Source organism: Eretmochelys imbricata, chromosome 1, assembly GCF_965152235.1.
Source record: "Eretmochelys imbricata isolate rEreImb1 chromosome 1, rEreImb1.hap1, whole genome shotgun sequence".
Classification (NCBI taxonomy): Eukaryota; Metazoa; Chordata; order Testudines; family Cheloniidae; genus Eretmochelys; species Eretmochelys imbricata.
The window spans coordinates 295,327,409-295,354,872 of record NC_135572.1 but is presented as its reverse complement, the minus strand read 5'-3'; positions in this window follow the sequence as shown (position 1 = coordinate 295,354,872).

Sequence of the window (27,464 nt, the reverse complement as noted above, 5' to 3'; positions counted from 1 at the left end):
TATTTCAAGTTGGGGTGGATGAGGTCGGGTCATTGAACAAATGTGTAAATTGCTCCAGTTTACTCAAAGGCTTTGAATTCAGACCAAAACTATGGTGTTTCATTCTGTCTGGTTTTTAAGTAGCTGAAGAACAGTGATATTTGGCTGCTCTTTTTTCATGTAAAACTCCATTTGGAGAGAGTAGCCCTATGACTTTTTTTTTTCTTTTTTGGTTTTCATTACTTTCAATTTGTATATTATGCATATTCATATTTTCTTTCGTGGAAATGCGCTTTATTCTTTGCAACGTCTGTGGCAGCCTGCTGTGGAGAAGGGTGGTTCATCGACTGCCACTCTTTCCAGAATCCAGTAAACTTTCATGTGCTGATCTCCAGTCCAATCCCGTGGCTGTCTACATGCAATGAATAGCCCCTGGATGGCTCATATTCTGTAATGCTTTGAACAGTCTGGGCAGCAATGAGATTAGATAGGGTTTGGTGCTGCTCATGATGGGAGAGGCAAGTCTGGCCCTGTCAATGAGTTTCTGAAGCAGTAGTAATTCCTGGAACAACTGCTGCTGTTGAGATGCTATCTGGGCCTGCTAAATATAACTGCTGCTGGGGTCAATCTGAGCCATTTGCTTATTTCATAAGCTCTTCCACGCTCTCTCTTCTGTAGAGGGTCTCAGTCCATTTCTGGTACTGACTTGTAGCAGTGTCAGGGCAGAATGACAAAAGAGGAAATTCACTGGAGGCTTAGGTTTTCACACCCAATCAACCCCTTTTCTCAGCTTGGGCTTTATTGCAGGGGTTCAGATTTAACTCATTTACCATCAGTTTGGTGAAAGTCTCAAGCTGTGCTCTAACTGGGTACCTTTTCAAGAGGAAAACTGAAAAGTGCAAACCACACAGGTTCCTATTAATTCCCTGCACTCCCTTTCTTGACTTCTCCGCATACCATCAAACCTCTCCACTCTGAGAGTCCAACCCCTTGTTCTATGGTGAGCCTAAGCAGATTCAGCTGCACTAATTAGCTCCCATCTGCTATTGTCTCACTTGGCTAGAAATTAATTCTTCAAACCCCCAAGCCATTGTTTGGTTCAGCAGGACTTTCTTTTAGGGATGCCATAAGGACAGGGGGCAGCAGGATTTCAGGGGCCCCTCTATGGGTATCAAACGGCCTGTCCATATAGTCACAGGTCTGTATATTTTTTAAAACTATCATGGATTAAAAATAATATACTGCCGATGCATAGTGCTTCATTTGTGTTTGAAGAGCCACAGAGTGCAAATCTCCAAAGAGATGCAAATACGGTGTCTCTGGAGTGTGGTGCTGGGCAATCCACATAAACCAGACTTTTCATAGGTGGCTACTAACTGTGTGCTCTTTTTAATATAGTTTTTTTATAGATAATGTTGTTCATATAGTAGCATATGTTCCATAATGCACATTTACAAAGAACAGTGCAGCACTGCATAGTAATTTGCAGACACCTGACATAACAGAAACACTGTGAAAGCCACAAATTACTAATAAAAGATAGTAGGAGGCCCAAAATTATAGCTGTAACCACAGATATTAGATAATTATGGTGAAACAAAGGTTTGTGTTATCAGATGTACAGAGTGAGATTGATTTCATTTTCTGTTTTGATTGAAACAAAAACACTATGAATAAGGTATGGGTGAATCAGTGGAGTTCTGAACTCAAATTATTTTTGAGGTCACATGTTTTATTTGAGCTCACAAAGTCTTTTTTTCTGTAATTTGAATCCATTTTTGGTGTACAGATACCAGTGATGAGCATGACATAAACACAGACATTTGGATTATGTATTTAGATTTCTTTAAACTACATGTACAGGGACAGACTATGAAAAATAGATTCACTTTTATAATTTACTGTAATGTAAAATATATAATCGTTTTTAAGGGAAATTAGATTTTCATCTTCCCCTTTCCTACATATATTTCTATACAATGAGATGCATGTGCTATTTTACAATATTATGACAGAAAAACTTACTTCCAACAGTCTGACTGTCAATTCTATATCCATTACAATGTATAGACACTATTTGTTAAAATTGCTAATAACTAGAGCTGGTCAAAAATAGTAACTATGTTTTTTTAAAAAGAGGATTTCCAATTTTTCAGTGAAAAAATGGGGGAAAAAGTACATTTTATCCCCTCCTCCAATTTCTCTCTATTTTCCTTTCTCCTCCCCATTTTCAGTATCAAAAGTAAAAAAACGAGGATGGGTATAGGAATATAGGCCCACAGTAGGTTTGGGTGAACTATGGTTTTAAATTGAGTTGGGATATCAGCATGAGTAATAGGCACAAAGCAAAAAGAGTAAGATCTTGAGAAAGAAGCCTTGTGTTACACTTGCAGTGACTCTTCGACATACCAGTGTTATCTTATTTAAGGTTTGGACTGAAGTAATGGAAATAAAACATGGTTAATTGGGTAACAGATGCAGTAAATAACTGGGTCCATAAGAAATTCCTTCATCACCCCTTGGCTAAGGTCTGAAAATTGGCAATGACATCACTTGTTTATGAAAAAAGTAAACTCTTAAAGGGTTCATTGCTAATATCTGCCTGACCAAGTTGGAGCTGACCAATACGGGTCTAAGCACATCTGGGTTTAGCCCATTTGTAAGCATCTTGATCAAATGCCCAAAAATGTTTTGTTACTGTTTGGATGTAGTAAATTGCTTATTAGTTAGGCTTTTTAGGCATGCTTAGAACAGTTGTATAAATACCATTCAGCCTTTGGAATTAGTATAGGGATTTATGATTAAATTAGTGTCATGGTAATATCCTGCACAAATAATAATAATTCCAACCAAGTGAGTGGGGGTAAAACCAAAAAATGTTAGTGTATAAAGGCCTGGTCTACTGATAACAGTCTGCACTCGAGGCAGTCACTCCGATGATGGGAGAAGCTCTCCTGCCAACACAGCACTGTCTACATGGGGGGTTAAGGGCGGTACACCTACATCACTTAGGGGTGTGCATTTTTCACACCCCTGAATGACATAGTTATACCGTAGTAAGTGTGTAGTATAGACCTGGCCAGAGAGAGGTAGTTAGGAACGGGGAAAGACTGTACTATAATCACCCTCCTATAGTTGGAGGAGGGAATGATTCATTACCTGACCTTCAGTACCAGTAAGTGGCTGGAGATTGGTGAGGACAGGGTGCAAGCTATTGCCTTTCTAAAGCAAGGACCATGGGGGCACATGTCCCTCCTAAGGCCTGCTCAGGGTAATACTCCGTGACAGCTGCTCAGGTACCACCTCTTTTTATCCCCTCCCCCACCTTCATGCAACCTGAGGTGCTCAACATTTTTTCAGTAATTCATAAGTCTCTAGATGTGACACTGGCTCTAGGATCCTTAAATAGACCTCCCTTCTGCCATCAGTGCAGACTATCTGCAGGAGATTAAAGAATATGCAGAGAGCTGGTCAGAAAAGGGAGGACCCTGCATGCCACAGACAATTTCAACCTATCAAAAATCCGAACGCCCAAATATTTGGGGCCAATTTTTGTTTTAAACTTTGTGGAAAATTTCATTTGGCTGAAAACCCCATTTTCCATCCAAAAATAGTTTGGATGGAAAATTTTTGACCAGCCCCTAGATACACAGTCACTAATCTAAACCATTCTGAGGGCTGTGTTTAAGGTGTCATTGAACATGAGCTCCGTGCATGAAGGCCAAAAGCTGTCAGGTCAATGGGAGATATGCCCAAGTAAGGACTCCAGGGTATTGTCTTTGTTTGGGCAACTTCAGTCAAAAGAGAATTCCACTGTCTGAAATATGGAAGACATGCTAAAAGATAGAATACACAGCCTCAATGTTTCTGTAGTGAAATATAAATACTGTACACCAGTGATACTCAGACTGAGGCTCGCGAGCCGCAAGTAGCTCTTTCGTGTATATCCTGTGACCTTTTGCAGCATATGATATTAAACACTGTGATTTAATTATTAACCAGTCTAAGTTATTAACCAATCAGGATGCTTTTATTATGATCGTGTGTTTCCTTGTTCATAAAGAGCTGTTGAATATATAGTCTATAGTAAATGAAACAATGAATTCACACTACTGTGGCTCTTTAGGGTAAAGTTGATCACTAATTTGGCTCCTGAACCACTGAAGTCTGAGTATCATGGCTGTACATAGTTCTTATCAATAAGGAAGTACTGAGGTTTTCCTATCTGTACTACAAACCAGCTTTCACAGGTGGTATCTTGCAAAAGGAAATGCTCACAACCTGAACTGATGATAAGCCAATCTCTTCAGCTGACTAAAATGTTGATTTCCAATTTCTCCCCAATCATGGAGAAGTTTTCTGACAAATGGTCACAGGCAGCTTCCGGTCAAATTCACTACTGGAGATTTTTAAAAAGGTAGTTAACGAACAAAAGAAACTATAGAGGATTGTAAGTTACTTTGTGTCTAAGCACAGTACTTCTTTTTCATTTCTGATTTTGAGCACATTAAGGCCAAAGTCCTAACCTCAGCACACAGCCTGTGGTAGGAAGTCATCCTGTTCTCCCAGGCTACAGAACCACTTCTTGGCCACCACCAGGGTTTCAGGGCTAGTACCCCATGTAGTTTCTGTGTCCTCACTCCTCAGTGGAGTGGCTGGTGGATCTGTGTATTTGCAAATCCATCAGTCCAGCCCTTGTTTCTCTTCTGCCCTATCCATACTGTAGCTGTCTCTGGCAGCATATGTTCCAGATCAGCCACACAGGGCCCTGACATTCCACCAGCCCTATACAGTGGAACAACACCAATTCTGCTGCAGCTTTCTGATGGTTCTCTGGGGACCTAGGACCATGAGTCACCTTGTTACCCCCTCCCTGCACATGACTGAGTCTCGCCTGTGCCTGGCTGGGTCTTTCACCAGCCTTTCAGCCTCTCAAGCACTCTCCTCTGGGCTATGCCGGCCCTGTCTTCACCTTGCAGGTTAACCACAGGTGCGCCCCCATTCCTGAGGGCCTTTGAAGTGTTCTCCTGCGATATGCAGCCCCTGACACTGGCTGGGCTCACAGAAATTCCAGATCCTCTACCTCCGAAGGAGCCGCTGTGACCAGGGTCCCAGTGGGACCCAGCTGTGATCACTCAGTTAGGGTGAACTGCAAAGAATGGGGCAGACAATCCCCAAAAACCTGAAAAAAGAAAAGGAGTACTTGTGGCACCTTAGAGACTAACCAATTTATTTGAGCATGAGCTTTCGTGAGCTACAGCTCACTTCATCAGATACATACCGTGGAAACTGCAGCAGACTTTATATATACACAGAGAATATGAAACAATACCTCCTCCCACCCCACTGTCCTGCTGGTAATAGCTTATCTAAAGTAATCGTCAGGTTAGGCCATTTCCAGCACAAATCCAGGTTTTCTCACCCTCCACCCCCCCACACAAATTCACTCTCCTGCTGGTGATAGCCCATCCAAAGTGACAACTCTTTACACAATGTGCATGATAATGAAGTTAGGCCATTTCCTGCACAAATCCAGGTTCTCTCACTCCCTCACCCCCCTCCAAAAACCCACCCCCATACACACACAGACTCACTCTCCTGCTGGTAATAGCTCGTCCAAACTGACCACTCTCCAAGTTTAAATCCAAGTTAAACCAGAACATCTGGGGGGGGTGGGGGGGAGGAAAAAACAAGAGGAAATAGGCTACCTTGCATAATGACTTAGCCACTCCCAGTCTCTATTTAAGCCTAAATTAATAGTATCCAATTTGCAAATGAATTCCAATTCAGCAGTTTCTCGCTGGAGTCTGGATTTGAAGTTTTTTTGTTTTAAGATAGCGACCTTCATGTCTGTGATTGCGTGACCAGAGAGATTGAAGTGTTCTCCGACTGGTTTATGAATGTTATAATTCTTGACATCTGATTTGTGTCCATTTATTCTTTTACGTAGAGACTGTCCAGTTTGACCAATGTACATGGCAGAGGGGCATTGCTGGCACATGATGGCATAAATCACATTGGTGGATGTGCAGGTGAACGAGCCTCTGATAGTGTGGCTGATGTTATTAGGCCCTGTGATGGTGTCTCCTGAATAGATATGTGGGCACAATTGGCAACGGGCTTTGTTGCAAGGATAAGTTCCTGGGTTAGTGGTTCTGTTGTGTGGTATGTGGTTGTTGGTGAGTATTTGCTTCAGATTGCGGGGCTGTCTGTAGGCAAGGACTGGCCTGTCTCCCAAGATTTGTGAGAGTGTTGGGTCATCCTTTAGGATAGGTTGTAGATCCTTAATAATGCGTTGGAGGGGTTTTAGTTGGGGGCTGAAGGTGACGGCTAGTGGCGTTCTGTTATTTTCTTTGTTAGGCCTGTCCTGTAGTAGGTAACTTCTGGGAACTCTTCTGGCTCTATCAATCTGTTTCTTTACTTCCGCAGGTGGGTATTGTAGTTGTAAGAAAGCTTGACAGAGATCTTGTAGGTGTTTGTCTCTGTCTGAGGGGTTGGAGCAAATGCGGTTGTATCGCAGAGCTTGGCTGTAGACGATGGATCGTGTGGTGTGGTCAGGGTGAAAGCTGGAGGCATGCAGGTAGGAATAGCGGTCAGTAGGTTTCCGGTATAGGGTGGTGTTTATGTGACCATTGTTTATTAGCACTGTAGTGTCCAGGAAGTGGATCTCTTGTGTGGACTGGACCAGGCTGAGGTTGATGGTGGGATGGAAATTGTTGAAATCATGGTGGAATTCCTCAAGGGCTTCTTTTCCATGGGTCCAGATGATGAAGATGTCATCAATATAGCGCAAGTAGAGTAGGGGCTTTAGGGGACGAGAGCTGAGGAAGCGTTGTTCTAAATCAGCCATAAAAATGTTGGCATACTGTGGGGCCATGCGGGTACCCATAGCAGTGCCGCTGATCTGAAGGTATACATTGTCCCCAAATGTGAAATAGTTATGGGTAAGGACAAAGTCACAAAGTTCAGCCACCAGGTTAGCCGTGACATTATCGGGGATAGTGTTCCTGACGGCTTGTAGTCCATCTTTGTGTGGAATGTTGGTGTAGAGGGCTTCTACATCCATAGTGGCCAGGATGGTGTTATCAGAAAGATCACCGATGGATTGAAGTTTCCTCAGGAAGTCAGTGGTGTCTCGAAGGTAGCTGGGAGTGCTGGTAGCGTAGGGCCTGAGGAGGGAGTCTACATAGCCAGACAATCCTGCTGTCAGGGTGCCAATGCCTGAAATGATGGGGCGCCCAGGAGTTCCAGGTTTATGGATCTTGGGTAGTAGATAGAATATCCCAGGTCGGGGTTCCAGGGGTGTGTCTGTGCGGATTTGATCTTGTGCTTTTTCAGGAAGTTTCTTGAGCATATGCTGTAGTTGCTTTTGGTAACTCTCAGTGGGATCATAGGGTAATGGCTTGTAGAAACTCGTGTTGGAGAGCTGCCGAGCAGCCTCTTGTTCATATTCCGACCTATTCATGATGACAACAGCACCTCCTTTGTCAGCCTTTTTGATTATGATGTCAGAGTTGTTTCTGAGGCTGTGGATGGCATTGCGTTCCGCATGGCTGAGGTTATGGGGCAAGTGATGCTGCTTTTCCACAATTTCAGCCCGTGCACGTCGGCGGAAGCACTCTATGTAGAAGTCCAGTCTGCTGTTTCGACCTTCAGGAGGAGTCCACCTAGAATCCTTCTTTCTGTAGTGTTGGTAGGGAGACCTCTGTGGATTAGTATGTTGTTCAGAGGTATTTTGGAAATATTCCTTGAGTCGGAGACGTCGAAAATAGGATTCTAGGTCACCACAGAACTGTATCATGTTCATGGGGGTGGAGGGGCAGAAGGAGAGGCCCCGAGATAGAACAGCTGCTTCTGCTGGGCTGAGAGTATAGTTGGATAGGTTAACAATATTGCTAGGTGGGTTGAGGGAACCATTGCTGTGGCCCCTTGTAGCATGTAGTAGTTTAGAAAGTTTAGTGTCCTTTTTCTTTTGTAGAGAAGCAAAGTGTGTGTTGTAAATGGCTTGTCTAGTTTTAGTAAAATCCAGCCACGAGGAAGTTTGTGTGGAAGGTTGGTTTTTTATGAGAGTATCCAGTTCTGAGAGCTCATTCTTAATCTTTCCCTGTTTGCTGTAGAGGATGTTGATCAGGTGATTCCGCAGTTTCTTTGAGAGCGTGTGGCACAAGCTGTCAGCATAGTCTGTGTGGTATGTAGATTGTAATGGATTTTTTACCTTCAGTCCTTTTGGTACGATGTCCATCTGTTTGCATTTGGAAAGGAAGATGATGTCTGTCTGTATCTGTGCAAGTTTTTTCATGCAGTTGATAGATTTCCACTCCATACGGCTAAATGCAGTGCCTTGCATAATGACAGGTATCTACTACCCAAGATCCATAAACCTGGAACTCCTCGGCGCCCCATCATTTCAGGCATTGGCACCCTGACAGCAGGATTGTCTGGCTATGTAGACTCCCTCCTCAGGCCCTACGCTACCAGCACTCCCAGCTACCTTCGAGACACCACTGACTTCCTGAGGAAACTTCAATCCATCGGTGATCTTTCTGATAACACCATCCTGGCCACTATGGATGTAGAAGCCCTCTACACCAACATTCCACACAAAGATGGACTACAAGCCGTCAGGAACACTATCCCCGATAATGTCACGGCTAACCTGGTGGCTGAACTTTGTGACTTTGTCCTTACCCATAACTATTTCACATTTGGGGACAATGTATACCTTCAGATCAGCGGCACTGCTATGGGTACCCGCATGGCCCCACAGTATGCCAACATTTTTATGGCTGATTTAGAACAACGCTTCCTCAGCTCTCATCCCCTAAAGCCCCTACTCTACTTGCGCTATATTGATGACATCTTCATCATCTGGACCCATGGAAAAGAAGCCCTTGAGGAATTCCACCATGATTTCAACAATTTCCATCCCACCATCAACCTCAGCCTGGTCCAGTCCACACAAGAGATCCACTTCCTGGACACTACAGTGCTAATAAACAATGGTCACATAAACACCACCCTATACCGGAAACCTACTGACCGCTATTCCTACCTGCATGCCTCCAGCTTTCACCCTGACCACACCACACGATCCATCGTCTACAGCCAAGCTCTGCGATACAACCGCATTTGCTCCAACCCCTCAGACAGAGACAAACACCTACAAGATCTCTGTCAAGCTTTCTTACAACTACAATACCCACCTGCGGAAGTAAAGAAACAGATTGATAGAGCCAGAAGAGTTCCCAGAAGTTACCTACTACAGGACAGGCCTAACAAAGAAAATAACAGAACGCCACTAGCCGTCACCTTCAGCCCCCAACTAAAACCCCTCCAACGCATTATTAAGGATCTACAACCTATCCTAAAGGATGACCCAACACTCTCACAAATCTTGGGAGACAGGCCAGTCCTTGCCTACAGACAGCCCCGCAATCTGAAGCAAATACTCACCAACAACCACATACCACACAACAGAACCACTAACCCAGGAACTTATCCTTGCAACAAAGCCCGTTGCCAATTGTGCCCACATATCTATTCAGGAGACACCATCACAGGGCCTAATAACATCAGCCACACTATCAGAGGCTCGTTCACCTGCACATCCACCAATGTGATTTATGCCATCATGTGCCAGCAATGCCCCTCTGCCATGTACATTGGTCAAACTGGACAGTCTCTACGTAAAAGAATAAATGGACACAAATCAGATGTCAAGAATTATAACATTCATAAACCAGTCGGAGAACACTTCAATCTCTCTGGTCACGCAATCACAGACATGAAGGTCGCTATCTTAAAACAAAAAAACTTCAAATCCAGACTCCAGCGAGAAACTGCTGAATTGGAATTCATTTGCAAATTGGATACTATTAATTTAGGCTTAAATAGAGACTGGGAGTGGCTAAGTCATTATGCAAGGTAGCCTATTTCCTCTTGTTTTTTCCTCCCCCCACCCCCCCCCAGATGTTCTGGTTTAACTTGGATTTAAACTTGGAGAGTGGTCAGTTTGGACGAGCTATTACCAGCAGGAGAGTGAGTCTGTGTGTGTATGGGGGTGGGTTTTTGGAGGGGGGTGAGGGAGTGAGAGAACCTGGATTTGTGCAGGAAATGGCCTAACTTCATTATCATGCACATTGTGTAAAGAGTTGTCACTTTGGATGGGCTATCACCAGCAGGAGAGTGAATTTGTGTGGGGGGGTGGAGGGTGAGAAAACCTGGATTTGTGCTGGAAATGGCCTAACCTGACGATTACTTTAGATAAGCTATTACCAGCAGGACAGTGGGGTGGGAGGAGGTATTGTTTCATATTCTCTGTGTATATATAAAGTCTGCTGCAGTTTCCACGGTATGTATCTGATGAAGTGAGCTGTAGCTCACGAAAGCTCATGCTCAAATAAATTGGTTAGTCTCTAAGGTGCCACAAGAACTCCTTTTCTTTTTGCGAGTACAGACTAACACGGCTGTTACTCTGAAACCCAAAAACCTGGTGGATATTCCAATACTTAGATTTACCAAGCCAGCAAAAAACAGCTTCTTTATTACCTTACTGGTTACCCAGAAGCCAAAAACACAGTTCCCTTAAAGTGATCCAGCCTCAGGCTTTCATCCAGGTACCTAAGTCAAATGTGATGATTTCTGAAAACCTTATATCATCATATAAAAGAAAAGGTTATACCAGTCCCAAAGGATCAGACACATTACCTCCCAGGTTAATGAATGTTTCAGATCTTACCCAAATACATTCATACAGCCAATTCTTATTAACTAAACTAAAATGTATTAAAAAAAAAAAAGAGAGAGAGAGAGAGTATGGTTAAAATATCAATATATATACAGACATGAGTTCAATTCTTAAGATTCAGATTCATAGCAGAGATGGCTGTAGTTGAAAAGAGTTCCTCTACAATTTAATTCATAGATCCAATGTCCAAGGAGGGGATAGCTCCCTTTGATGGACACCCAGCCAGCCAGTTAGCTGTAAAATCCCTCTTGGTAGCTGTTCTTTACTTGATTTACCTGTAAACGGTTAAAAAGTCCTTCAGGTAAAGAAAAACAAAGTGGACAGCTGACCAAAAGAGCCAATGGAAAGGTAGAACTTTTTTAAATTGGGAAACTTTCCCTTTGTCTGTTCTTCTCTGGGCTGGAAGGACAGAGCAACTATGCTATAAGCAGCTTAAGCCAGGTATGAGCAGAAATCATCAGATCATGCTTAGAACTACTTACCTAAACTCCAAATGTGTAAGTAGATCAGAATGTTTAGTTAGACACGATTTGGGTTATTTCTTTTATTTCTTATTGGCTTGTGGACTCCTCTGTGCTTACCCCAGATGCTTTTGTTTGTTTATAACCTTTAAGCTGAACCCCCCAAGAAAGCTATTTTGGGTGCTTGATTTTTGGAATTGCTCTTTTAAAATCTAACAAAAGCCTAAGTTCCAGATGTATTTTCTTTCTCTTTGTTTTTAATAAAATTTGCCTTTTTTAAGAACAGGATTGGATTTTTGGTGTCCTAAGAGGTTTGTGCATGTTGTTTGATTAGCTGATAGCCACAGCTAATTTCCTTTGTTTTCTTTCTCAGCTCTTCCCCGGAGTGGGGATGAAAGGGCTTGAGGGTACCCCACAGGGAGGAATTCCCAAGTGCTCCTTCCTGGGTTCAGAGAGAGGGTTTTTTGCATTTGGGTGGTGGTAGTGTTTACCAAGCCAAGGTCAGAGAAAAGCTGTAACCTTGGGAGTTTAATACAAGCCTGGAGTGGCAAGTATTAATTTTTAAAATCCTTGCTGGCCCCACTTCTGCACTTGGAGTGGCAGAGTTGGGATTCAGCCTTGACAAAGGCATTCCAGCTTAGGACTGATATCTCAGTCTTTATGGCTTAAGCTTCCCCTGTATGAAGCCTCAAGCAGATCTGAGATGACAGAATCAGGACCCAAGTATCTGTTTATACAGTGTTCTAGCATCCACTTGACTATGCAGTCGTGGTTCATAAACAATAGGCTTTTGATGTAATCTTTTGCTTAAACACTATCAGTAATTAGTTACACAAATTAACATCGGGAAATTTGTCTATTAGGCAGTCTATCACAAACTTCAAAGAGACATATAGACAATGATATTATTTTACCAAAGATTCATGTAAATGTTAATATTCCATTTTGATCTCTGAATCTATAGTTATAGTGACAGACAGGAACTGTCCGATTATACGGGTAGCATCTAAGATACACACAGTGAGAGAACCTGGATTTGTGCAGGAAATGGCCTAACTTCATTATCATGCACATTGTGTAAAGAGTTGTCACCTTGGATGGGCTATCACCAGCAGGAGAGTGAATTTGTGTGGGGGGGTGGAGGGTGAGAAAACCTGGATTTGTGCTGGAAATGGCCTAACCTGACGATTACTTTAGATAAGCTATTACCAGCAGGACAGTGGGGTGGGAGGAGGTATTGTTTCATATTCTCTGTGTATATATAAAGTCTGCTGCAGTTTCCACGGTATGTATCTGATGAAGTGAGCTGTAGCTCACGAAAGCTCATGCTCAAATAAATTGGTTAGTCTCTAAGGTGCCACAAGAACTCCTTTTCTTTTTGCGAGTACAGACTAACACGGCTGTTACTCTGAAACCTAACAACATAGGTTTGCATTTCAAAGTTCTAGCCTATTTAGCATGCAATGGCCCTAATTAACATTTCTAACATGTCTTCAAAGGTTGGTTTTGGGTCATTCAGCCTGCAAGCTGTTTAACCCTTTCTGGCCATGAGTTATATTTTGTGTAAGTTCTGCTGCAATTATATAGCAGTGGTAGCAACAATGGTTTGCACGGTTATATTTTAATTAGACAATGTCACAGCTGTGTACCCCAATGTACTAGTTTTACCTTAAACCACACTCCTGTAACTCACACAGCACTTATAATCAAACAAAAGAAGATTTATTTAAGAAAGAGTAAAGATTTAACTAAGGAATGAGAGAAAGTGATGGAATCCAGTTTTTACAAAACAAAACAAAATCATAAAACACAAACCTGGGTCTACACTTATTTATAGTTACTTTTCCTGTCCAATGAAGTAGGTTTTACCCCTGAAGTTCCGTCAGTTGCAGAGCTAAGTGGTTTCACAAGAACCAGGATCTAAATGTTAATGAAAACATCCCTGCTCCACAAGGCGTTTCTTCAAGGAATGAACATAGAGGACCCCTCCTCTGTGTTGTACTGAAACGGTCTTTTATTCCTATTCATAAACAGGGTAAACCAATGTCTTGTTGTAATATTCCTTTTTTTACCTTTAAGAGGTTTTGATTGTTTGCAGTTGTCTCTGATGGCTTTTCATTGGAATTCTCAGTATTGCTTAAGGCTAATCAATTGAACCTTGCATTGCATCACTGGCTAAACAGGGTGGGGTGACAACTCCCTCCTGCCTGAATGGGTCAGCACTGGGGGCTAATTTTTACTCCAAATCCATAAAGAATACTTTTAGTATATGTACATCATTCCTTCAATATTACCTGTACATACATCTCACAATGATTATAACTCTTGGCATATTACAAGCTTTCTGTAAATATCTTACATGTTACTTTTTATGGATATATATCCTGTAATACATGTATTTGGTGTAGTGAGTTTGTTAGGTCTCAGGTGAGAGTTGTTTGCTAAGAACAGGGGACCCTTTGCTAAGACGTCTCTGTTTTACACCCTCCCACCACCACTGAGGGATGGACAGAATTTGCCCCTGAGTGTTCACCTGCAGAAAGTTGTCAGGCTGGTGTTCAACTCCCTTAACCACAAGGCCATCCTTTTTTTTTCCCCCGAAGGCCCTGCCTCATTCACTGCACACTTTCCAACTTCTACAGCAAATGAGACGGATGTCCTACAGCCAGCAGCCTCATTAACTACAGAACCCTGACTCATTGCCTGGGCACTGAATGAATCCGGGATCCTGTAGAAAAAATAATGTGTGATTGTGCAATTAAAGACTGTATAATGCACAAGACAAAGGGGGTGAATTAAAGTTGCCCAGGCAGCCTAATTCTGGCATTTCTTAACTTTTGAGTGCTAGACTTTGCCACATTAACACCAGCGGGAAGGGTTCTCCTGTCGGTTTAGTAATCCAACTCCCGAGGAGCGGTAGCTAGATTGATGGAAGAATTCTTCCGTCGACCTAGGGCTGTCTATGCGGAGAGTTAAGTCATCTTAACAGTGCCTCTCTCAGAGGTGTGGATTTTTCACACCCCGACTGACGTAGTTAAACCAATCTAATTTTCTAGTGTAGACCAGGCCTTACTGAAATGGTTTCTGAAGTTTTTCAATATGTGCAAAACAACATTTTCTTCTCTAACCTCATTCTGAGAAATGGCTGATCTGATTTTGTTGAAATTAAAAATAGAAATAGCACCAATTAAAAACATCTTTGAGGCAGACACCCAGCACGGAAAATTTCAGAGCAAATGTTTGACAATGTTAGAAGTCACTGAAACAGGGTCTTATAACAGAAAGTGACAGGCCACCTTGAGTCTAGGCATTGCTACCTGCACTGCCTATAATATGATTTCCCTTTATGATTTCCTTTCAAAAAATATCCTGCGTCTATGGTGTCAAGCCTTAATGGTGTTCACTGTGATTAAAAATGTGCTAGAAGTGGATCTTGAACCTCTTAACATGTATTCAAACTTCTAGACTCAGGCCCATTTCCAGTACATTTCTGCAAGGGAAAATGCTGATTGAAGCAGCAACTACAGGAACTGGAGATTTGAAAATTGTGGCAGATTCTTATGGCTTTAGTGGCCAATGCTGTTGCAATATCTGACTAACTACAGTACCCATAGCTAGCTGACTTACACTTCAACTAGCTAAAGTATTTTTCCACCAGAGGAACTGTTCCAGGAAACATTCTGCCTTGCTTCTTTGTGCAGTCACAAGAAACATGTGTTATTTTTGTTCCTTGAACCCGACAAGCAAGAAAGAGAAATGATCTACGCTTTCTGTGACAGGTGACCATTGGGACCTGCAGTGTGTAGGCTGTGAAGCATTACAGATGGCCTCAGCTTCTGCAGATCTCGGGACATTTCAGGTGTAGAGGCCCAAGTCCTTCCCTGTTACGTGAGACTGGAAAGGACACAACAGACACCATCCAATAGGACGATAGAAAGGAAACTTCAGGCATGACACTTAGATTTTTCTAGCCTCCTATGATAGCCAAAATTTCCACTCCTTTGTGAATTGAGTTTCTCAGATGTGTGAAGCATATTCTTTTTATCTCCCTTTCAGCCAAATTCTGGCCTCCAATGCCCCCATGCCACCCCCTTGAAGGCAATGGTTATGAAGGTAGAATATGGCTCATGTTCTGAGGCACCAGGCTGACTCCATTTAGGGCTAGATTGTGGGTCTAACCACAGCCCTGGGTAGGTATGGTGCAGAGCCCACCATCGCAGAGAAGCATAAAAAGGCATTATGTTTTAATGAGGTACTATCCATCCTCAGTGCACAGTAGGAAGAGCCAGACAGTGTTCTTCTTTAGCACAGCGCAGCCTGTTCTTCAGGTCAGTGGTATGATGGTTGTACATAGCCCCTCACCCTCTCCACTTGCTTTGTGACTATGTGTGTGTAACGCCAACAGACCCCGGTCATCGGGATTGAAACTGGGACCTCTGGAGCTAAGTGCATGAGTTTCTACTGCATGAGCTAAAAGCCATATGGCAGATTCATGAGTCTCTGTCTCTCTCTAAGTGGTCTTGGTGCCACTAGATAGAACAGAATAGGTTACATGTAGGGTTACATGTGCACCGGAGAAAGAAAGGGAGCAGTCCCTGTGCTCCTCTGAAACAGGGACTGCAAGTTTCCTCAGCCCTTGTGCAGTGTGTAAGTGTGAGAAGAAGATACCTTGAGGCCTCCTCCCCTGTCACATCTTTTCCAGGGCTAGGAACAATCTGGCCCTTAGTATTGAATAATTAATACTAGAGCCAACCAAATAGGATTTCCAGTTGGCAGAAAATGTTGACCTGTTGAAATCTGGTTACATTCTGATTTGGACCAAAATTAAATTTTTAGAAATGTCTCATGAACCAGAAATTCCATGAAATGTTCATATTGGAAACAGACACAAAATATGCTCCCCTGCACCACAGCTGCTGACTGATATTGACACAATGCCTGCCAGTTTCACTGTGTCTAACTGATAAGAATCATGCTGGTTTTAGTCCGCTGTGGGGAGGCTGCTCCAGAGCCACAGACTGTAGAAATCCAGGCCTCTCACTAAGAAACCTGCCTGGCACAAAGGGATGTGTCAGAACCCTAGCTGTGATTTGACAAAAGTTTGTCCAGCCTAAGATGTTTCCATGAAACTTTTTAGCTCTGACGAATTCACATTTTCTAATGCAACTCTGTTCCTAACCAAAAAGAAAAGGAGTACTTGTGGCACCTTAGAGACTAACCAATTTATTTGAGCATGAGCTTTCGTGAGCTACAGCTCACTTCATCACAAAAGCTCATGCTCAAATAAATTGGTTAGTCTCTAAGGTGCCACAAGTACTCCTTTTCTTTTTGCGAATACAGACTAACACAGCTGTTACTCTGAAACCTGTTCCTAACCAGTTCTCATTACTACAGACTGGGATTTTCAAAGGAGCCTGGGGAACCTAAATCCTTTAAGGTTTTTTGAAAATCCCATCCATACTCTTTACCTATCCAGGAATAGGATAAAAAATATGAACAGTTTCACAATTTCTTACTTTGGGCTGTGTTTTTAATTGGAGGTACAATCACTCCTCTAAAAGAACTTTAGTAGCTTCATATACTGACCCCTGCTCTAGGTTTTGTGCTAGTAGCTCACTCAAAGCTTACATGCGTGTGACACTACATTACCAGCTTCAAATGAGAAATAACATTTCTTTTTATTTTATTTAACATATGGTAGCAGTTACCTAAGTATTGCAGCTGTTTGGTCTAATATGAAAGAGACATTTTTTCAGACTTCTGCCTGAAAGCATGATGAAGTTTTCCCGTGTTTCTACAGTATACAAAAGAAAAATAACGGTGTTTACCAGCTTAGTGCTTTCGGGGGTTTCATAACTGACCGCCAAGACTTTAAGCCTCCTCGGAAAAAGCCTATCATACAAATTTACCTACAGATGATGATGGTTGAGGCTGAAGAACGACACCCACAAAATGGAAAATCAGAACTGTATTGTACCTGGAAATATCCTACGCCATTAAAATGGGCACAGTGACAGTTATAAATCTTGCACTATTAATCATCTCATAATTGAATGTTTCCTAGGTAAGTAACCTTAACTGCCAAAACATTAGCATACCACCTAGTTCTATATTAAGCTAGTTCAAAGCAAATAATGAATCTATAGTGAAACTAGCCTTTTTTTTCTACCCAGCACTTTTACATTTAGTATATATACTTTTTATTTTATATTTTCACACCTCTGATACCAGTGTTCTAACATCTGTCTCACACATACACACCCACATTTTTGACATCCTAACCAACACTCTCAGTATCAAGAAACTGCATCTATTGCAGGAGTTTGGGAGTTACAAATTATATAATCATTTATTTTAAAAAATCGTTCTGGTTTTTATTTTATTTGTTATCCTACAACCAGAAGTGAATTCCACCAACTACTGGATGTTCATTGTCCATTATAAAGCAACAATCCAGTTGGGCAGTTTGTTTGCCTTAAAATTCTAGTTCCCAGAGTAGAAATGTCACTAGATCTTTTTTACGTTAGTGGAATTATATATGTAACTGAATAGTCATTTTTCTGTTGTTTAAAAATGAGAAAATTCCATATGGGTGTAGGAACTGTATTATAGATGGAGCTGGTTGCACTGGCAACCTTAATTCTGGCACTTCCTGACTTCTGAATGTTTCACTTTACAAGCTTAATAATGTTCTTTTAACATACTTTTTTGTGTATAATTTAAAGTCCTCCATAATTGAGTCCCAGCCTAATGGTAAAATCCTGCACTACTTAGATTGTAAACTCTTTAGGGCAGGGAATGTCTTCTTGTTCTGTATTTGTACACCACTTTGCAAAATGGGGTCCTGCACTGTGACTAGGGCTCCTAGTAATACAGTTATTATTAATAATAACCACATGGGACGTTTGGTTTGATTGCTGAAACCACTCTGCTACTGCCAGGGAATACATCATGTCCACATAAAAGCAAAGCCTCTGAGGGATTAAAGAATGACATTGATTAAGGGAATTTAATTCTTTCCTCTTTTAGAGGAAAGAAACCCAATGACTCTGACTTGGACCCTTCCTGAGAGGGGATTTATCTTGGGGAAAACCGGTGATCAGGGAGTGCATGGTAGTTAGTCATTTGGAGGAAGATAAAGGGTGAGAGCTGAGGTGACAATTCTTTCCTGAGTTAGGGACCAGTCCTCCTCTTTCCTTACACAAACAATGCAACATCCCTGCTGCATGGGTGGGGAGGCAGAGTGTGGAGAGACACCACTTGTGCACGGTGAAAGCTGCTCCACTGTAGTTCTCTATGTGACAGCACTAAAGCAGTGTGAGGGAAGGATGTGGCCAGTGAGCCCATGAGCTCTGTGGATTGACTATCCAAAATTCCTTTGTATGGGGACACAGAGGGTCTGTCCAGATGCTGCAGGAGTGCTCCTGGAGTGCTGTGCAACAGCACCATGCTCTGAATTCAGTATTGAAAAAGTCCCCCTGAATTAATCTCCATCTATGAATTTAGGTTTTGTAAGGGAGGAGGGGAATTTGGCCATCAATAACTCTTAGCTATATTGTTAAAGATATAAGAACACATGCAGAACACACCAAAAAAATCCATTCCTTGGCATTAGGTAAATCTTTATTAACCACAATTAATCAATTAATAGGTAACTTTAGATATTCTTCTATTCCTAAATTGAGAATTGTAATGCTGTGATTTAAAACCTCCCACAGGTCCACACTACACAAAGGCCTTAGATAAAGCAGTACTGCGAGGAACATAGCATTGAGTGTTTATAATTCATACAGAAACTGTTAATAACACTAGTAGTAAATGTAAATAAGGATAAGAAACTGGTTAAAGTGCAGACTACAATGGGTCATTCTGAAAGGGAAGCTGTCAGGCTGGTGGGAGGTTACTAGTGGAGATCCTCAGGGATCAGTCTTGGGACCAAGCTTATTTAACATTTTTATTAATGACCTTGGCACAAAAGGTGGGAGTGTGCTAATAAAATTTGCAGGTGACACAAAGTTGGGAGGTATTGCCAATATGGAGGATGACTGGAATATCATACAAGAAGATCTGGATTACCTTGAAAACTGGAGTAATAGAAATTAGATGAAATTTTGTAGTGCAAAGTCATGCACTTAGGGACTAACAACAAGAATTTTTGTTATAAGCTATTATAAGAGTTATTAGTTGGAAGTGACAGAGAGGAAAAAGACCTGGGTGTATTGGTTGATCACAGGATGACTGTGATCCGGCAATATGATGTGGCCATGAAAAAGGCTAATGCAGTCCTAGGATACATCAAGCTGGGGGGAGAGGTAGATATGCTGAAGGGTAGGTATAGGGTCCAGAGTGACCTTAACAAATTGGAGGATTGGGCCAAAACAAATCTGATGAGGTTCAACAAGAACAAGTGCAGAGTCCTGCACTTAGGACAGAAGAATCCTATGCACTGCTATAGGCTGGGGACCGACTGGCTCAGCGGCAGTTCTGCAGAAAAGGACCTAGGGATTACAGTGGACGAGAAGCTGGCTATGAGTCAACAATGTGCATTTGTTGCCAAGAAGGCCAACGGCATATTGGGCTGCATTAGTAGGGGCATTGCCAGCAGATCGAGGAAAGTGATTATTCCCCTCTATTCAGTTCTGGTGAGGCCACATCTGGAGTATTGTGTCCAGTTGGGCCCCCCACTACAGAAAGGATGTGAACAAATTGGAGAGAGTCCAGTGGAGGGCGACAAAAATTATTAGGTGGCTGGAGCTCATGATTTATGAGGAGAGGCTGAGGGAACTGGGCTTATTTAGTCTGCAGAAGAGAAGAGTGAGGGGGGATTTGATAGCAGCCTTCCGAAGTGGTTGGAGCTAGGCTGTTCTCAATGGTGGCAGATAACAGAACAAGAAGCAATGGTTTCAAGTTGCAGTGGGGGAGGTCTAGTTTGGATATTAGGTAAAACTGTTTCACTAGGAGGGTGGTGAAGAACTGGAATGGGTTACCTAGGGAGGTGATGGAATCTCCATCCTTAGAGGTTTTTAAGGCCCGGCTTGACAAAGACCTGGCTGGGATGATTTAGTTGGGGTTGGTCCTGCTTTGAGCAGGGGGTTGGACTAGATGACCTCCTGAGGTCTCTTCCAACCCTAATCTTCTATGATTTCCAGTATAGATAGTGTTATTGCCATTATACAGGGCACTGGTGAGACCTCATCTGCTATACTGTGTGCAGTTCTAGTCGCCCGTGTTTTAAAAAAGATTAATTCAAACTGGAACAGGTCCAGAGAAGGGCTACTAGGATGATCAGAGGAATGGAAAAAGTACCTAATGAGATAAGACTCAAAGAGCTTGGCTTGTTTAGCCTAACCAAATGAAGGCTGATGATTGCTCTCTGTAAATACATTAGAGGGATAAATACCTCGGGGGGGGGGGGGTGCGGGGGGGCGAGGGAGTGAAGTTAAGCGACAATGTGGACACAGGAACAAATGGCTATAAACTGGCCATCAACAAGATTAGGCTTAAAGAAAAGGAGTACTTGTGGCACCTTAGAGACTAACCAATTTATTTGAGCATAAGCTTTCGTGAGCTACAGCTCACTTCATCGGATGCATAAAGTGGAAAATACAGTGAGGAGATTTATATACACACAGACCATGAAAAAATTAGATGAATGTTTCTAACCATCAGAGGAATGAAGTTCTTGAACAGCTTTCCAAGGGGAGCAATGGGGGGTAAAAAACCTAAGTGGCTTCAAGACGGAGTTTGATAAATGTATGGAGGGGATGATATGATGAGACTGCCTACAATGGCATGTAGCCGATCTGTGACTGCTAGCAGCAAATGTCTCCAATGGCCAATAATGGGACACTAGATGGGGAGGGCTCTGAGTTACTACAGAGAATTCTTTCCTAGGTGTCTGGCTGGTGGGTCTTGCCCATATGCTCAGAGTCTAACTGATCGCCATATTTGGGGTTGGGAAGGAATTTTCTCCCGGGTCAGATTGGCAGAGACTGTGGAGGGGTTCACCTTCCTCTGCAGCATGGGGCATGGATCACTTGCAGGTTTAAACTAATGTAAATACTGGATTCTCATTAACTTGAAGTCTTTAAACCATGATTTGAGAACTTCAGTAACTCAGCCAGAGGTTATGGGTCTATTACAGGAGTGGGTGGCTGAGGTTCTGTGGCCTGCAATGTGCAGGAGGTGAGACTAGATGATTATGATGGTTCCTTCTGGCCTTAAAGTCCATGAGTCCAGTAGTCTCTCAAGTCAGCATTTTGTATTGTTTTTAGGGTTCAGGGTGGAGGCATTGCGGGGAGAGGCTCAGAAGTGCAATTGGTGAATATAACTGTCTTGTTGCTTAAGAGATCTGGTTTTGAATATGGATCAGATCACCAGTGGAATGAATTTGGCAGTCTCATCCTCATTCACATTTTTTCCACATCCATGACACCATATATGGTACAAATGGCAGAATTAAGTACGGCTAGCCTCTCTGCTCAGAAGAGGAACTGCAAAGGAAAAACGTCTCAGTGGTTGGACTCTTGGGTCCTGATGGATACTAGGCAAATCTACACCCTTTCCCTTCACCCAATCCAAACTTTGGCATGATTTGTAGTTGCTGTCCAGTGACACTAGACATGATGTGTGGCTGACTGCCTCCTGCGGTGAACCTAAGCGTGGGACCCAGGAGATTACTGGCATCAGCTTTGTTGGTTACAGGACAGAAGTGATCTTAAGTTACATGTCGTATAAGTCACATTCACAGACAACCTCATCTTCAACATGGGCAGAGGGTGCAAGGGATTCTAGCACTTGCTGAATTCCTGCTTGAGGTTTATTGGAGACATTGTGAGTGCTCTCTTCACTCCCTCTCTTGGTTTAATTGGTTAGTCTTCCTGCACTTGATCCAAATAATTGCCTGGTAATTAAGGGGCTTGGAGGGTAGCCACAGTTTTGGGATTGGTTTGCTGAAGTTGCAGCCTGCTGCATTAAACCCATTCCTGTCATGTATTTCTTATTTCTTGTGTATCTAGATCAATTATTATTACAAACAGAGCTGGTTGACCACATCAATCAAAACTCTTTTCTTTGAAAAATGGCGTTTTCATTAAACACAAATTTTCACAAGCATTTCCATCTTCATAAAGTCCAGTTTTTGAATGTTTTATAGAGCTCTCTGACTTCAAAATGGTTATTGTGAAATATAAAGTTTGTTTATGTACAGTCACTTTTTTCTAAAAATAAAAGGATGTTAATTATATGCCGAGTATTGGAATCATTATAATCTCCTTGCTAAACAATATTCTATTTTAGTGTACATTTTAAATCTTTCCTCCCATTAGACCTGTTTGATTCTACGATATAAATATCATGCATTTTGAAAATTCTGATATTCATTTCCGTAATAGTCCATTAGGGACTAGAGAGCAATGATGCATCTTAAATTCAATTGGCCAGATCATACCTCACCTCGATCTACATATTGAGAGATCCTTCATCCATGGATTAGCATCCCCTTTCACACAGGATGGGGCTTAAGCACTTTCATGCCACCATTTCCCATCCCCCTCCCCACAAGACCTAGTAAAGCTGTCGGGGGGGAGAGACTAAAACTGGGCACACTGAGGGGGAGGAGGTGCTGAGCGAATCCAAATTATCTGCCTGTAACCCCACAGAATTTACCCACAGAAATCAATATGGTCTCAGGCTAGACTACTTCTTTACAGCGCCCCAGCCCTCAGGTCCCCGGGGAGCTGTCATAGTGAGGAAATAGTGCCAGGTAGCATCTCTCCGATGGAGTGGTGCTGCCAGGGATCCAAAAGCATTCCAATAGGAGGGGAGGCAGCGCTTTCACACAGGAAAGCTGTGAGGCAGGGCAATAGAGAGATGTGATTGGTGGATCCATGACTTAGATCCCAGGTTTCAGAGTAGCAGCCGTGTTAGTCTGTATTTGCAAAAAGAAAAGGAGTACTTGTGGCACCTTAGAGACTAACAGATTTATTTGAGCATAAGCTTTCGTGAGCATCCGATGAAGTGAGCTGTAGCTTATGCTCAAATAAATTTGTTAGTCTCTAAGGTGCCACAAGTCCTCCTTTTCTTTTTAGAACCCAGTGGCCATCTGCCCCTATTTGACTGTGCAGTGGTGGTTGTAGAGCACCTTTGTTGCCACTGGGTGGCCTGTGGAGGGGATTCCACTCCTTCATGCAGTGCTTCCCTGCACACAGGCCATGTACTTAAACTGCACAGGAACTGGCCCAGAGGATATCCAGCAAAGCCATAGTCAAATGCCAGAATGGGATTTTGGTTTTCTAGTTAATCATGCACTGTACAGCTAAGTCCCAACTCACCAACAGCTAACCCTCGTTCATCATGCAGCAGGCCACCTATTAAGTCAGGCAGACCACTGGGAACATACCACACCAGTCTTTCACGCTGTCTAGCCACTTCTGAGACTCATTCAAGGTCCTGCTCCTCATTACAAAGCATTAAATGTGCTGATGCCCTCCTGTTTCAGATAACATCCCTCCCTCTGCACCTCCATTCAGGCCTCAGTTCAGGATAGCACGTACACACGTGCTTAAGTCCCAGTAAAGCCAATGGGGGCCTCAGTTGGGACAAATCATGTTATAAATCAGGCACATCTCACAGGGGGATAGAGTCCTACTGATGGACAGCCTATATTTGTGGAACAGGGTTCCACATAGACATTTGGCTGAGTCTAATCACCTTTAAGGTACTAACTCACCACTTGATGGAAGCATTCTCCTAATGGAGACACAAGATCACCTGACTCTACTAATAAATAAAAGGCTGTGTCAGAGAGTAGACAGTTCTGTTATCAATAGAGGAAAGCCTTGGACTTATTAAATTTAATGCAAGAGTCCTCAGATCTAGTCATTTTTTAAAAAAAAGAATAGAAGTAATTTATTTTTCAGCATGTCATTTAATTACCTGGGCACCTCACTGGCAAGGACCATAATGTTATTTACTTTCTCAAGGATTAACCACTAGGTAGTTTTTAATCCAAAAAGCCTTGGTTTAATGTTTTCATGGGTAATTTTATTATGATGATTTAGCAGCAGCTAATTTTCATACAAGCTGATGATGAGTAAGCTGAAATCAACAGTTTTCAAGGAAACACCCCAGTCGTACATGACCCAGCAACCAAAGTAAAAATGACTTAGTTGCATTTCTCAAAGAAGAGAAATCCACAACCACAGGAAGCGTGTCCATCGTTTCATGTTAAAAGTTCTCTCTTTGAAAGAAATGTAACCAAACCTATTACTATAAGACTGAATTCTTCTACCAATAAGGGACACACAGTAAGAACAGAGAAACTGAAGGCATGAGCCATCCTTTTCACAGTAGGTCCTATTTTACAATAAAGCAGAGATTAGAAACCCTGATCAGGTATCATTGATTATAAAAAGCATATGCACTTTTTTTTGTATGTTAACTTGCTGTTAAAATTTAAATTTCTATCCACGACAATACTTCAGCTCCTTTTTGTAGAAAAGAAAAAAATTTACTAACATTCAAAAGAATATTGACAAGCACTGGGGGGGAAATGATTTTTAATTCAATTTTTTAATAATAGTTTTTAAAGGAAAAAGAAGACTGCTGACCAGCAGTGCAAATAGGGCGGTCCGGTCCAGTATGCCATACCAGCAAGATATTTATAGCTGGTACGGCATACCGGAAAGACACAGGAGAAGAACCGCAGTGGGGAAAGGAGCAGAACGCCGGCAGCTCCTCCAGCAGCTGTACTGACCCCGGCCCCGTCCTCTGGCAGGGCTGCTGCTGTACAGACGGAGCCGATGGAGACGCAGCTCCATGGAAGAGCAAGGGGCGGGTCTGGGGTTCTGCTTCTTTCCCCGCTGCGGTTCCCAGGAGAGCCTTGAAGTGCAGGGTTCTCCTGAGAACCGCAGCGGGGAAAGGAGCAGAACATGGGGCCACCAGGTGGCCCCACGTTCTCAGCTCCTCCGGGCACGGCTGTACTGCCCCCAGCCCTGTCCTCTGGCAGGGCTGCTGTACGGATGGAGGAGACCCTGCGTGGAAGGGCTGGGGCGATAGAGCCGCACTGGAGGAGTTGAGGGCCTGGGGCTTCCCAGGGGCCCCACATTCTGCTCCTTTCGCTGCTGCAGTTCCGAAGTCTCCGGCACAGCGGGAGGAGGTCAGCCTCCCCCCACCAAGGTAAGGGGGGTAGATCATGGGGAAGGGATGAGGAGAGTGTGGGGGCCCTGGGATGGGGGTCGGATGGGGAGGAGTGACATGGAGGGTCACGTGAGGAGGTAACCTGTCCCCCCATGTTGCCCCCCCATACTAGTAAGAAATGGATTCCATTTGCCTCATTGCTGCTGACTGTTTGAAAAGTCAGGAGCCTACATCAAATATTCCTCCAGCTTGTTCACTCTGAGCTTGATCCAATGGCCATTTAAATCAGTTGGAGGTTTTTTTCCTTTGATCCCAGTGCGGTTTGGATCAGGCCACTTTGGACACACAGAGGCCTTCATCCTGCAGTTGACCTGCTGAAGTCAATAAGGCTCTGGGGAGGTGCAGGGCTTCCCCTACATCTCAATGCTGAACTGCGGTTTTACTCCTATTTTGCACAAAAACCTCAAACAACTAGCTCTTGATACCCAAAAATACGAGTATACTGTAGATAAATGAAAAATGTTCAGAGCTATTGTCCCTCTTAACAGACTTCTCTAGTGCTGGAGGAAAAGATGATGGAGCAGTATGCTGCTATTTCCGTAACTGTCAAAGTTAGTAAGGCAAATTACTTTTGGTTTTTATGATATAGCTTCATTTTCTAAACAAACCTACAGTAAACTATTTTAACATGAAGAAACTCAGAGTAACACAACTGTGAGCCTTCTATGGAACTTCACTGAAGCACATGCAAATTACACCAGGCAGCAGATAGAAAGCCCCTCAATTTTCCCTTTTTTACCCATGGGGGAGCCAGAGAGCTTAAAATGCAAAGTAACCTGACAGCAGGTAGGAAAGCACCCTCCATTTTCACCTAAGGAGGGAGGTAGACAGCTTCTGTTTACTGTTTCCCGGGGTTTATTGTGACAGAAGTGGAGCTGTTATGTAATAAGATTATGAATATGGTATGAGCTGCTATGTAAGAATCTAAGAATATTGATCTACACCCTAGTTATTGAAAGAGACTGTAACTTGTATTGGGGATAGTGGAATGTTTATGAAATGCCATTGTGCTTGAATTCAATAGGATCTTAGAAGAGCAAACAGGGAAGCAACCCAATGTCTTCTCTGATAAATGCATCTAGGTACATGCTTGAAAGACAATGGACAAGCTGTTGGTTTCAAGAATCCCATCTCCAACAGGCTACAAACATTGTTTCCCCAGGGCTAGGATGCTAAAGAGTTAAAAAGACTTTCTGAGGGGAAGGAAGCGGGGCTCCTTGTCAGTATCTCTCCAGACTAGGGTGACCACCTTTTCAAAAGGCAAAAGCGTGAAAAATGCAGGAGCCCAACCCCTCCGTGCAAGGCCGGATTAATGCAGGGGCTTTAGGGGCTGCAGCCCAGGGCCTCGGGCTAAGGGGGCCCCCGCAAAAATAAATCCATAATTATATACAATTCAGTGGTCACCAACCTGTCAGTCGCGATTGACTGGTTGATCCTGGAGCCTCTGCCAGTCGATTGCAATCTCTGAGCTGCTAAAAGACCAGCAGCACAGCACGGCTCAGGCAGGCTGCCTGAATGCTGTGGCCCCACACCGCTCCTGGAAGTGGCCGGCTGCTGGCACCTCTCTGCGGCCCCTGGGCAGGGAGGCGGTTCCCAGCCAATGGGAGCTGCAAGGGCGGTGCTTGCGGGCATGGGCAGCGCATGGAGACACCGCTGTCCTCCTCCCCACAGGGGCGTGGAGAGACATGCCAGCAGCTGGATGCTTCCGGGAGCGGCGTGGGGCCACGGCATGCAGGCAGGCAGCCTGCCTGAGCCTGCTACGCCGCCAGCCGGGAGCCACCTGTGGTAAGCGCCTCCCAGTCAGAGCCTGCACCTCGCACCCCCTCCTGCACTCCAACCCCCTTCCCCAGGTCAGAATCCCCTCCTACACCCAAACTCCTTCCCAGAGCCTGCACCCCTCACCCTCTCCTGCACCCCAACACTTTGCTCCAGCCTGGAGCCCCCTCCTGCACCCAAACTCCCTCCCAGAAAGAAACTAATATAACAGCTGTTCTAAGGGAAGAAGTAGGCTATTTTGAATTAACTTACGTAAGAACATCAGAATGGTCATACTGGGTCAGACCAAAGGTCCATCCAGC